The following is a 12370-nucleotide window of genomic DNA, read 5'->3' as shown; positions in this document are numbered from 1 at the left end:
TCTGGAGGGGTAGCTGGCAACCACCCTTCCCTCCCTCCCTCCAGACCTAACCAAAAGTGAAACACTGCAAGGTAGGACTTCATTTAAAGAGGTATTACTTTGTGTTTTAGCAGGTTTTTAGAGTGTTTGCAAGGGCTTGTAAGTGTAGACTGCTGGCCTTTTGTTATGTCTCTCTGTACCCAAAGATATTGGCACAACACTGGTCCATCTTCAAAAGAAGAGTGAAAAAGCACCAGCCTCCAGCCAGTCCAGCTTTAAAAGAAAGAGTTGAATAGAAGACATCTGGGGCTACTCACTCAAGACCTTGTTTCATGGTAACTTTGGACAGTTTCTGTTAACACCTTAAGTAACTTAAAGTACTTGTTTGACTTAATGTTATGCTACTTCAGGGCAGGATTTTCTCCAATCTGCCTAATTTTGCTCCTGTTCCATTAACTTGTGGGCACTCCCCACAGCTTTTCTGCCCAAGTTGAAATCCTTCAGCATCCCAGGGGACAGTGGGCCTTCCCGAGTCAGGGCAACCAGGGGCACAGTGGGGTTGGGCACAGCACCTTACCCCCCTGGGTACATCCATCAGTGTTAGCACTGCAGCCCTGGAGCACGCAGCACTGTGGAGCCTCCTGCTGCTGTTGGGACTGTCTCTGCTGGCAGCTCTGCTCCCAATGGGAACAGAGCGAGCTGGTGTGAGTGGGGGTGGGAGACCTCACCAGTCCCAGCAGCAGTGGGGAGGCAGTGCCCTCCTGTTCAGACTGACTTGCTCTGATCTCACTGGGAGCAGAGCCAGGAGGAGAGTTGGTCTAAGCAGTGGCGGGAGGCAGTACAGCTGGCAGGTTCTTCAGGGCTGCAGCACTTGCTCTGCCCAGCAGGAGCAGTGAGCTTGTCTTTCCCCTGGCTCCTAGTCCTGCTCCTGGTCACAAGTCTCTAGTGGCAAGTCACATCTGTATAGGTGAGGGGCAGTCAGAGGTTTTTTGCCTTAATGTGTGACTGCTCTACCAAGCCAAACAACACTAAGCTGATTAACATTTGTGCAGCTTTCAGCATAAGGTGTAACAAGACCCTGAGAAAACAGGCACCATCCATAAGGTAGCCTGATAGACTGACTGACTTTAATAAACTTCTTTCAGGTCAAGTCTGTCTAGAATCATGATTGTAATTTTGGACATTTGGGCTCCAGTTTAAAAAAGCACTTATGGATGTGCTGAAGTATTTATCTAATCATAAATTGAGTTAATTGGTTCATATTTTCACCTGGAGAAGTAAGTTTGTTGTGGAAGCAGCATCAGAAAGTTGCAGGCATTTGGAATTGGTGCTCAAAAAAACTTCTTTGAGGTTTTTTTTTTTTTTTTAATATATATATTTCCAACTCCATTATGTCAGAGTTCATGTCAGTCTAACTCAGGGGTGGACAAAATGTGGCCCGGGGGCTGGATGTGGCCTGCCAGGCTATTCTATCCAGCCTGTGGGGCCCCTAAACTTTTTAGAAAATTAATATTAATCTGCCCTGGGCTGCCTGTCATGTGGCCCTTGATGGCTTGCCAAAACTCAGTAAGTGGCCTTCTGCCCAAAATAATTGCTTGCCCCTGATCTAACTATTGCAGCATGCACTCCATACCATATGCCAACAAAAAATACTGGGCACATGAAAAAACAGTGCTAGATTCCGTATGTATCTTTCTCCTCCTTTAAATGTACTTCAAATTTATATTAATATTTTACACTGAAATGTACAAGATTTGTGGGGGATCATGGGGATTTACCTTCTTCTGCAGTATAAGACCTGGTTCCTTTCCTAGGATCTTCTGAACAAATATGGGCTACTTCTCTGTCATTGCAATGGCAGGGCACTGGCAGTGCTCTTTTCTCTTCTACTTTAACCTGTGGCATGTTACAGAGTGTTCTTGGTATTTCTGATATAGTGCCTTGTAGTTATGAGTGTGTGCCTGAAGTGGTTGTTATGGGGATTCCTTGGGTTAACAGTTACCTGGGAATACAGAGGGCTAGACCAAGGTTTGACTTTTCAAGTACTATCCTCTTTTCTTGCTTGCTCTTTTAATTTTGAATTCTTGGCTGTACGTGGCCTTAACCTCAGTAGGAGGCATGGAGTGGAGATGGGCCAGGTTCTAGAGGACTGGAAAAGGGCCAACTCTTCGAAAAAGGCATGGAGGATCTGGGGAACTACAGACTGATTAGCCTCACCTCAATACCAGGGAACTTACTGGAGTGTGGCAGCACAGTAGGGGGCAATACTACGCAGAACCACTATGCCAGGTCCAAAAACCTCACTTTGGGAGTCTCGTACAGGGAGCCTACAGCTGGCTGTCCTGCTTCCTGGAAAACATCCACAAGTATGGGGTAACGCTGCCACCACCCAGGCACTGGTCTCTCTTAGGGCTCTGTCCAGACCAGGGCACACAGACCTGCAAGACTTGGAGGTGCTTTGCCTACTGGCAATATTTCTGGGTGCCTCTTTCAGCCCGAAGCATTCCAGGATAACCTCAGGTAGACAAACTCTGCTAGCTGGGAGCAAGAGGGCTTGGCTCTTGGCTGTCCCAGCTTCTACAGCAGTACAGCAAGGCACACTATAACCTGATACTTTTATTGATCAGGGGAAGGGGTGGGGTAGAACAAGGAAGTCAGAATACACTTTGAGCAAACATAAGGAATCAGAGTCTTATACAGTCTTGGACATAATAATCCCTTTAACATGCATCTGCCTACACACAAATTCTAATTCCTGGCTAACTTCCAAGTTTTTACTTACAGGAATTCATCCAGGCTGCATTCTAGAGACATTTTGCTTGTGGCTTTTCAAAAAGCCTGCCAGAGAAAGAAAGCATTCTCACCTCCCCTCAGGAATTTATCCAGCCAGGTCACCTGGTTGACCAACCTGGAACAAATAGAAAGCAAGAGAGAGGGAAAGAGGGGTCTAGCTGGAATGGCCCAAAGGAGGGACAGAGAGAGGGGGATTTCTTCACACCAGCGTATCCTAAGGAAGGCCATTTGCAGGTATCTGAAAGAAGAAAGCCTGATTGCAAGCAGCCAGTCTGGATTTATGAAAAACAACGTGTCAAACAAACTTGATCTGCTCCTTTGATAAAGTAACTATTTGGGTGGATGAAGGGAATGCTGTGGATATAGTGTGTCTGGATTTCAGCAAGGCTTTTGACAAGGTCCCACACAACCTTCTCATAAACAAATTGGAGAAATGTGGTCTACATAAAACTACAATAAGGTGGATAGATAACTGGCTCAATAGTCACAAGCAAAGGGTAATTATTAACAGCTCCATGTCAGGAGGTTTTGAGTGGAATCCCACAGGGGTCTGTTCTGGGCATGGGCCTGTTCAACATTTTTATTAATGATTTGGTTGCTGGCATAGAAAGTTTCTTGAGTAAGTGCGTAGATGACATGAAACCGGGAAGGACTGAAAATACATTGAAGGATGCAAGGGCAACTCAGAAGGATCTCAACATATTTGAAAGTTGGGCTTAAGCTAACAGGATGAAGTTCAATGTGAACAAATGCAAAGTGCTACTCCTCAGGAGGAGTAATCAAAAATAAATATAAAATGGTGGATAACTGACTGAATGCCAGCACTGTGGAAAAGGACTTGGGAGTCTTCGAGTCTGCAGTGTGATGCAGCCACACAAAAGGCAAATGCAGTTTTGGGCTGCATTAATAGAAGCATTAGGTGCAAGTCAAACAAGGAGAGACTGAAGGCATGTTCAGCTTGTGGAAAAGGGGCTTATGATAGCAGTCTTCAAGTATTTGAAGGGCTGCCGTAAATAAAAGGGAAAGCACCTTCTCTCTGTTGCTGCAGAGAGGAAGACATGGAACAATGACTTGAAGTTGTAGCAATGTAAATTTAGATTGGCTATCAGGACAAACTTCTTCTCTGTTAGAACAGTGAAGCAGTTGAATAGACTGCCTAAGAAAGTTGCAGACTCTCCATTACCTGAGCTGCTCAAGAAGCTGGGCAGTCACTGACTGGGGATGATCTAGATACAGCTATGCCTGTGTTCTTTCATGGGTATTTCCCATGCTTCTGGGTTTTTCTGCTACATGTATCATGGTGTTTTAAAGCCTTCCCAGAGACATTGTAGGGTCAAAAGGCTGGGGACTTCGCCAATGCTCCTGCTGCCACTTTCACTGTGCCCCCCCCAACCCTCTGACTGGCTGACTGAGAGGGCAGGTTTAGGGCCATCTGGCTAGCTGAGCTCAGCTCCTAGTGCCAGGCTGGGGGCAGAGATCAGGAGGTTCCAGCAGGAAGGGGTGGAAGGATAAAGAGTTCTGAGGTGGGCTGCATTGCTCACATATGGAGAGCTGCTGTCCCTGCCCCTGACTGCTCCGCATGCAGGAGCCCCACTGAGGCAGTGCCAAGCACTTCCCTCCCACTGCTCACCTGGCCTCACCTGGCAATGCACCGCTGGTGCTGTTGCAACAAAATGCCATGGATATGGTCGCTTGCTGGGAAATCACTTAATTTTGTGATTTTCATGAAAAATGTGAAATTAGGATTTAAGCCAGGCCCTATCAATAAATAGTCTAAGAAAGGCTCCATAATAATGACCCAATAATGAGACTTACTTTGGGGTACCACTGAAAGCTTATGGATAAAATAGTATGGGTGCAGAATTACCTTTTCTCATTTTTGGTTGAAAAAGTGCCAAAACTGCAGGTAGTGGATTGTTTTCAGTAAAATATATTTTATAGTTCTCAATCCTGGCTCTTGTTGAGGACATGATTTTTCAATTCTGGGGTTGCTCTGAATTGCTATTGAAATTGGCACGGGACATGATGGCTCCATAACCTTTCTTTCAAATCATTACAATTCTACTTTCCCTGCCATACCTCACATTAGTAAAGGCAAAATCTTGCCCTAAGAATGTCACCTATATTTTCCTATATGTAGATTCAAGTGCCTTTATAGGTAATACAACACTTCTCAAGAATATGGGGAATAATTCTGTTAGTAGCTCATCTATGCAGTGATTTTTCATCCTGAAGAATCTCAAAAGCCTTAAGGAAAATTTGTAAGCAGGAATCACAATATGCACTGTTGATATAATTACCCAAATTTAATTCTGGTCAAAATACCAATGCTTTCAAAAAGCACCACAAGGCATCTGATAGAAAGAAATCTATTGTAGTAGTAGTAATTGTAAATATTGACGAAATGAGTTTCCTGGCAATTTATACAATGCCTTGACTTCTGGTTTGCTAAAAACATACTTATTCATGATACTTGTTAAATATTCTTGCGACATGCCCTCTTTGGTTGCTTAGCACTGCACTGCACTATTTTTATCATTACAGAACCAAGCAAAGACAAGATGCTTAGATTTCTTGAATTGGTTCTCAAGCATAAAACTTAACACATTTTTCCATATGAGCTATCACTGCGTTATAGTTATTTTTCCAGTGTCTCCTTTGTTTTATTTGGAATTGCTGTGTACTTTTAATGATTAGCTAATTAGCCTTTTGTAGGTTTCCCATTTGTACTTTGTTTAAAACAAAGCCATCAGTGTTTTTCATGCTTCTTGATATACTGTTTTTGTTCTGTTATTTACAGCAAGCTCTTTCAATGTAAGAACATCAACTTTTCCCCTTTTCAAAGTTTGTTCCTTTCTGTCTACAGTCTCATACATTTGTTTCTATTGAATTATTCAGGAGGCCTTGGCTGCTGGCTTTGTTTTACATAAACAGCACTGCATGATTTATTTTAAACAAGGAAATAATATATAGAGCCAAATTTTGTCCTGCATCTTCATGTTGAACCTATTAATGCCAGCACATCAACACATGTACATCCAAGGGTTGGTTTTGTGGGATTATGTGAATTTTTTAAACAAATGAAAGGGAAAAAAGGTCAAAAATTGGTCTGAATATCCCTCAACTGCCCTTTTACTGTGAAATTTGTCTCTGTAAGCTGGGCTGAGTAAGGCAATCAGGGCATACAATCTCCTGCAGCCACAGGCAACTGGCCTCACCTGCTCCAGCCCTTCAAAGCCAGTCCCAGCCTTCAGGTGAAAGTTGCTTCTGACCTTTCATACACTTCCTTGTTGGTCTTCTGATTTTGACCCATGGCTCTGACTCTGGCTTCCTTGATTCCGGTTCTCTGCTCATGATTTTGGTTGACCTTCAGCTCTGGCTTTTGGCTTCTGATCCCAGTTAACTTTTGGCTTACCACGTCTCCAGCTCTGGCTTCTGACTGCCTTGTGCTAACTTTGGCTACAACTTCTGGATCTAGTTCCAACACAAGACCCCTCCCCGATCCCTGCTCCCTGGGAAGTCAACCTGGACCAAACCCACACTTTGGGTAACTAACCTAGGCTAAACCATCCATTCCCTGGTGCATAAATAACAAAAACTCTGTTTCAGCTATAGTCCCAGGATCTAATACAGGAGGGGTGAGCAGGATGTGATCCCCAGGTGCTCCTTAAGTGAGGGAAAGGGTCATACACTAGAATGGAGCCCGGAGGTTGCTTCACCCTTCTGTCCCTCTTGCACCCTGCACCTTTCCTGCTGTGACAATGGCTCCGACAATGGGGAGGGCACAGGAGTAGCAGCTAGTAGTTTGCTGTTGGTGGCAGAGGAGGCACAGTACTCCCAAGGGCTTAGTACTGGCTAGACATATCTCTGCCTTATAGAGTCCTGTGGAGCACAGGTGATGCTCTTGAGATATAGTACTCCCCTTTCCCACATATATGAACTTACAAAGGAGACTTTGACTCTATACAAACAATACTATTGATTCTGCATGAACCAGAATAGACTCCAGCTCACATTCTCAAAGCTGTCCTGGCTCTACAATTCTATGAAGAATATAAACTTGGTAATGCTGTAACTTGTTTTTATCAGACAGGAAGCAGACTCAAAATCATCAGAGAACAAATATCTCCTGTATTCTTGAGATACTTGGGAAGTGTTGTATTAAGTGACTCTTAACCAGAGTACCACAGCACACTGGGGTTGCATGGAATCCTTTGGAGTGCAAACAGAACAGAAGAGTCAGTGATGTTTCTTCTGGCATCTTTAAACCAATAATGGGAGGGTAATGAAAAGGGGATAGCTCATTCTAGATATTCCCTGTTCATATGTTCTCTTTCTGAGGCATCCACTCCTGCCAGTGTTGGAAACAAGATGCTGGCCTAGGTGGATCTGATCTGACACAGTGGGTGCTGACAGATGCTCAGGCCCCCACTCAAACTCATGCTGCTTTACATAAAGTGCTGTGAGTTAGGGTGGCCTCCTGACCCAACAGACATTCACCTGTTGGGTCAGGGTGGGAGGGATGTTGAACTCCACCTTGGAGCCTATTGAGCCTAGGAGCTTGCCTGAAGCCTCTCTCCTCTAGCCCTGCCTCTTCACCCCCCACCCTTCACCTCTGGTGCTGTCTGCAGGAAGGGAGGGGAGAGAGGGAGTGAGCTGTGGGGTGGGGTTTGCTCAGCCTCAGCTGGGGGTGGGGGAGGCATGAGGTTGCAGGGGCTCCAATGCGCCTGCCCCACCCCTGCAGCTCAGGCTAGGCAAACCCCAGCTCGCTTCCACTCCCTTCCTGCAGACAGCACTGGTGGCAGGGCTGGACTGCATCAGCCCAGCCACAATTGTGCAACAGATTGACCCTAGGGAATAGAAGTTCCTTAAGGTGCTCCAAAGTGGAGCACCTTCATCTGATCCCTCATTTGATGAGGGTTAATTTGTCATGCAATCAGCCACTTTTAAAGCACTCTGTAGCTGTGCATGTGTATCATAGCATGGCTATAGGGCACTTTCAGGAGGCTGATGATCACATGAAAAATGTAACTTCTGACTGTACCCACAATGGCATTTATGTTCTTATGTGATTCACAGAGTAAACCCAAAGATTTCACATAGGAATCCATAGTGTCAAAACATTCTGAGTTCTTTGCAACAGGAGAATAGCTCTATTAATTTTTCCGTAGTCAAAAACAAACAAACAAGCGAAAGCTAAGAGTTGGCATTTTCCAAGGCATGCCTTGAGTTTAAAAATATTAAGACCCACTGCCTTTTGATGTTATTTGACATAGTTATTCCTTTGACCAGAGCTGTACTATCACGCTGTGAACAAAATGCTGACATAATGTGAACAGGTTCAGCACAACTGGCTCCAATGGATGCCAGTAAAAGGCTGAACTGCAAAGTGAGAAATTGCCCACAAGAGGTCACAACAAACCCAAACAAGGATAACAAGAAAAGTTCCTTTTATTTCAGTTCAATGCACACTTTTTATCTTAACTTGCTGACTGTTATTTGCATATTCATTGACATACACATCTAAACGCAGGACAGTCTTAAGTAGAGAGGTAAATAAAATTCCAGTTTTTTTAGTTCTCTGATTTATACTTCATAACCATCAATAAGAATCAGGGATTTAATTGACTTCTGTAAATTATTAAGAAAAAAAAATGTTCTATGAAACATATCTTTACTATTTATAAGTTCAAGGGAGTTGTGGGTCATCAGCTCTTTAAAAATCAGGCCAATATGTAGGAGTCTCACTTCAGCTTTAGAACTATATGTGAGAAGGCAATAGTCATTCCTTAACTGAAGTATCATGTATCACTTTAAGTTTTTTTTTTTTTTTTAATTTTCTTAAACAGTCAGAACACAAACTTTATGACTTCCCATGTTCCCAGCCCTAGCATCATCCACAACCAGCATAAACATAACAGTTTGCATGGTTTACTTACATATATGTATCTCTCATGGTGATTCTGAAATACTTTTTGTTGTTCTCTGGCAGGTAAGACTACTAAGAAGCAAGGTGTTGAGTCAAACTGCTTTCAGTTGCTCTGCTCTGGAACAAATGTATGGTAGCCCTATCAAAGCCAAACAGAGTAGTTATCTTGCCTGGTAAATATACTGCTTTTACAGCTGTATCATACACAAAAGCTTATGGATAATATACATGATACAGACATACTAATCAAAGTTCTTAATTTCATAAGACAAATCACCCCTGAAGGGCTATTGTTAGTTAAAATGGGTTGGGGGAGTGAAGACTTATGACTTCACCTTTAATAATGACATATTCATTCCTTGTGGTTGGTGGAATTGTTTTGTATTTATTTCACGCCGAGAGGAGTGAAGAGCAGTCAGACTTATGACCGTATTTAACCTAGTGCAGGTTTTGCATTGATGATGTGCCAGATCTGTTTATATGACCGACATAATATTATTAGCTTAGAACAGAATTATATGGGTTTAAATATATTAATATAATGTTGCTTTCTACAGGTTAACAGAGAACTTTATTTTAATTACCATGTTTTTTCACAAAACACATGCCCTCAAATAAGACACCAGAGTTAAGCCACATAGAGCAGGGGCAGAGCCTAATCTTCAGCTGGCTCACCCTGCATTTCCAGCTCAGGCAAAAGTTACAGTTTTAACTCTTTTATAGATGAATTGTCAGCAGCTCTTGACTGCTCAGCCAAAAGCTAAAACAGTAGCTGCTGCTGAAGACTAGACTCCATAGGTGGAGCTAGGATTTTGAAAAGAGCTAAAAATGTTCTGTAAGGCTGAAACAGGAAAGAGAGACCAGGCACAGCCAACAGACAGCAACATTGCTGAAGAAAGGATAGCATGATTAATGGAACATCCAGACCATTAAAAAGAAGAGAGGGTCATTCACACCTGTGGAGTGAGGAACAACTGCAGAAATCATGTAGAGTATTAAGTCAATTGACTCCATCAGTGCTGTCTGAATAGAAATGCCACTGCTGCTGCCTGGCAGTTGGTTTTAAACACAATTGGCTCCTGAAAACTGTGTCTTAAGTCGAAAGGTTGCAACTCGGAACCAATTTTCTCATAAAAACCAATGTTATAAAAGGTGGATTGGTTCCTGAACCAAGGCCCGATAGCCTATTTTCACTAAAAATAACTCAGAATTTTGTACTTGATCAATTATAGATGAGTAATATAGCTACATTTAATGTATTTATATTGTAAATAGCAATCATATTGATTTTGAAGGACTTCTTTTGGGGTGGCTTTCCTGGACTTTTTGAAAGGCTCTTGGTTGGACTTTTTGACGGTCCAACCAACTTTTTGAAGGTTCAGGGATGGGCTTCACCTCTCCCCCAAAGGTAAGCATGTGTTCTCTTTCAGGTTGGCTGATCTCCTCCGGCGGGCTTTAAACTAGGCTTGTTGGGGGAGGGGGAGGAAGAGGACCAAGGGAGCCACAGAACACCCGATCAAGAGACACCCACAAGAACAGCCCAGCCAAGACCGGCGATGAGCACAAGAAATACCCAGGTAAGAGACAGGGGCCCGGATAGTCCTGGTAATTGTGGGGGAGGTTCATACACCCTTAGGAAGTCTTAAATGCCTCTATACTAATGCTCGTAGTATGGGGAACAAGCAGGAGGAACATGCCCTCCTGCTAGCTAACACAAACCCAGACACAGTGGGACTTATTGAAACTTGGTGGGATTCAACACATGACTGGGCAGTAAACATCAAGGGCTATAGGCTGTATAGGTGGGATAGAACAGGGAGGAAAGGTGGGGGTGTGGCATTCTATGTTAAAGAGCAATACACATCCTCAGCAAACAGCACTGGGTCTGAGGTGGGGCAGACTGAGGTGCTCTGGGTCAGAATACAACGGTGTCGGGGAGAAAGGGACCTAATGGTGGGGTCTACTACAGGCCACTTAACCAGGGGGAAGAACTGGACTGGGAATTCTCAAGTCAGCTCATGGAGGCAGTTAAGTCAAGGGACGTGGTCATCATGGGTGACCTAAACTACCTGGACATCTGCTGGGAAGAGCAGTCAGCCAGGTCTGACCACTCACATAGGTTCCTAGCTGAGTTACAGGACCTCAATCTAACCCAGGAGGTGCACAGTCCCACCAGGGGAAATGCCTTGTTGGACCTGGTCCTAGCCACAGGCGATGACCTGGTGAGGGAACTGCGGGTGCTCGACCACCTGGGTGATAGTGATCATCGCCTACTGGAATTCACCATCCAGCACAGGGTGTCAAAGGCCTGTAGCAAGGCAGCAGCCCTGGACTTCAGGAGGGAGGATTTCAATGAGGTAAGGAGACTAGTCGGGGAGGCACTAAGGTCCCGGAGGGGAGGGGAGGGGAGTTGGGAGTCCAAGAAGAGTGGTCGTTCCTTAAGGAGACCATCCTCCAAGCCCAAAGGGTGACAATCCCCACGTGAATTAAAGGGGGCAAGAGTGCTCAAAAGCCCCCATGACCCACCAAAGGCATCCAGGAATGTCTCAAAGCCAAAAAGGAGGCATACACCCAATGGAAGGGAGGGCCATCACCAAGGAGGATGTAGGGGGGTAGTTAGGAAGGCTAAGGCAGAGATGGAACTGGGACTAGCAACCCAGTTAAAAGAAAATAAGTCCTTTTTTAAATACATAGGGAGTAAAAAGAAGGTACCAAATAATGTGGGGCCTCTGCAGGACATGCTTAGTAATCTGGTGGTAGTACCAGAAGACAAAGCTAATCTCTTTAACAGATTCTTTGCTTCCATTTTTCTGAGCAGGGACAGGGACATCCCCCTCACTGGGATTCCAGACGGCCCAAGGGGAGGCACAGCCAGGCCCAGGGCCAGTGAGGACCTAGTCAGGGAACTTCTGGAGGGACTAGATGTGTTCAAATCAGCAGGTCCTGACGATCTCCACCCCAGAGTGCTTAGGGAATTGGCAGAGGTCACTGCAGGACCCCGGCACAGCTTTACGAGCACTCGTGGTGCTCTGGTGAGGTCCCTGATGACTGGAAAAGGGCCAATGTGGTCGCCATTTTCAAAAAAGGGAGGAAAGAGGACCCAGGAAACTATAGGCCCATTAGTCTTACCTCAGTCCTGGGGAAGCTCTTTGAGAACATTATACAGGAGCACATCTGCGAGGGACCAGCAGGGGAGATTATGCTTAGGGGCAATCAACATGGGTTCATTAGGGGCAGGTCCTGTCAGACCAACCTGGTTGCCTTCTACGACCAGGTCACAAAATCCTTGGACACAGGTGTTGTGGTGGACGTAGTCCTTCTGGACTTTAGGAAGGCCTTCGACACGATCTCTCACCCCATCCTCATTAAAAAATTAGGCAACTATGGTATTGACGCCTACAGTCAGATGGGTCACAAATTGGCAGGAGGGCTGCACCCAGAGAGTGGTGGTCATTTTTGACCTGGAGGGCAGTGAGGTTCCCCAGGGCTTGGTCCTCGGGCCTGCACTGTTCAATGTCATCATCGGCGACTTGGACAAGGCGTTGAAAAGCACCTTGTTCAAGTTTGGAAATGACACTAAAATGTGGGGAGAGGTGGGCACGCTAGAAGGGAGGGACAGGCTACAACTAGATCTGGACAGGTTACAGAGGTGGGGGGGATGAGAATAGG

This window comes from Alligator mississippiensis, chromosome 1 (genome assembly GCF_030867095.1).
Source record: "Alligator mississippiensis isolate rAllMis1 chromosome 1, rAllMis1, whole genome shotgun sequence".
NCBI lineage: Eukaryota > Metazoa > Chordata > Crocodylia > Alligatoridae > Alligator > Alligator mississippiensis.
This window is presented reverse-complemented; position numbering follows the sequence as displayed.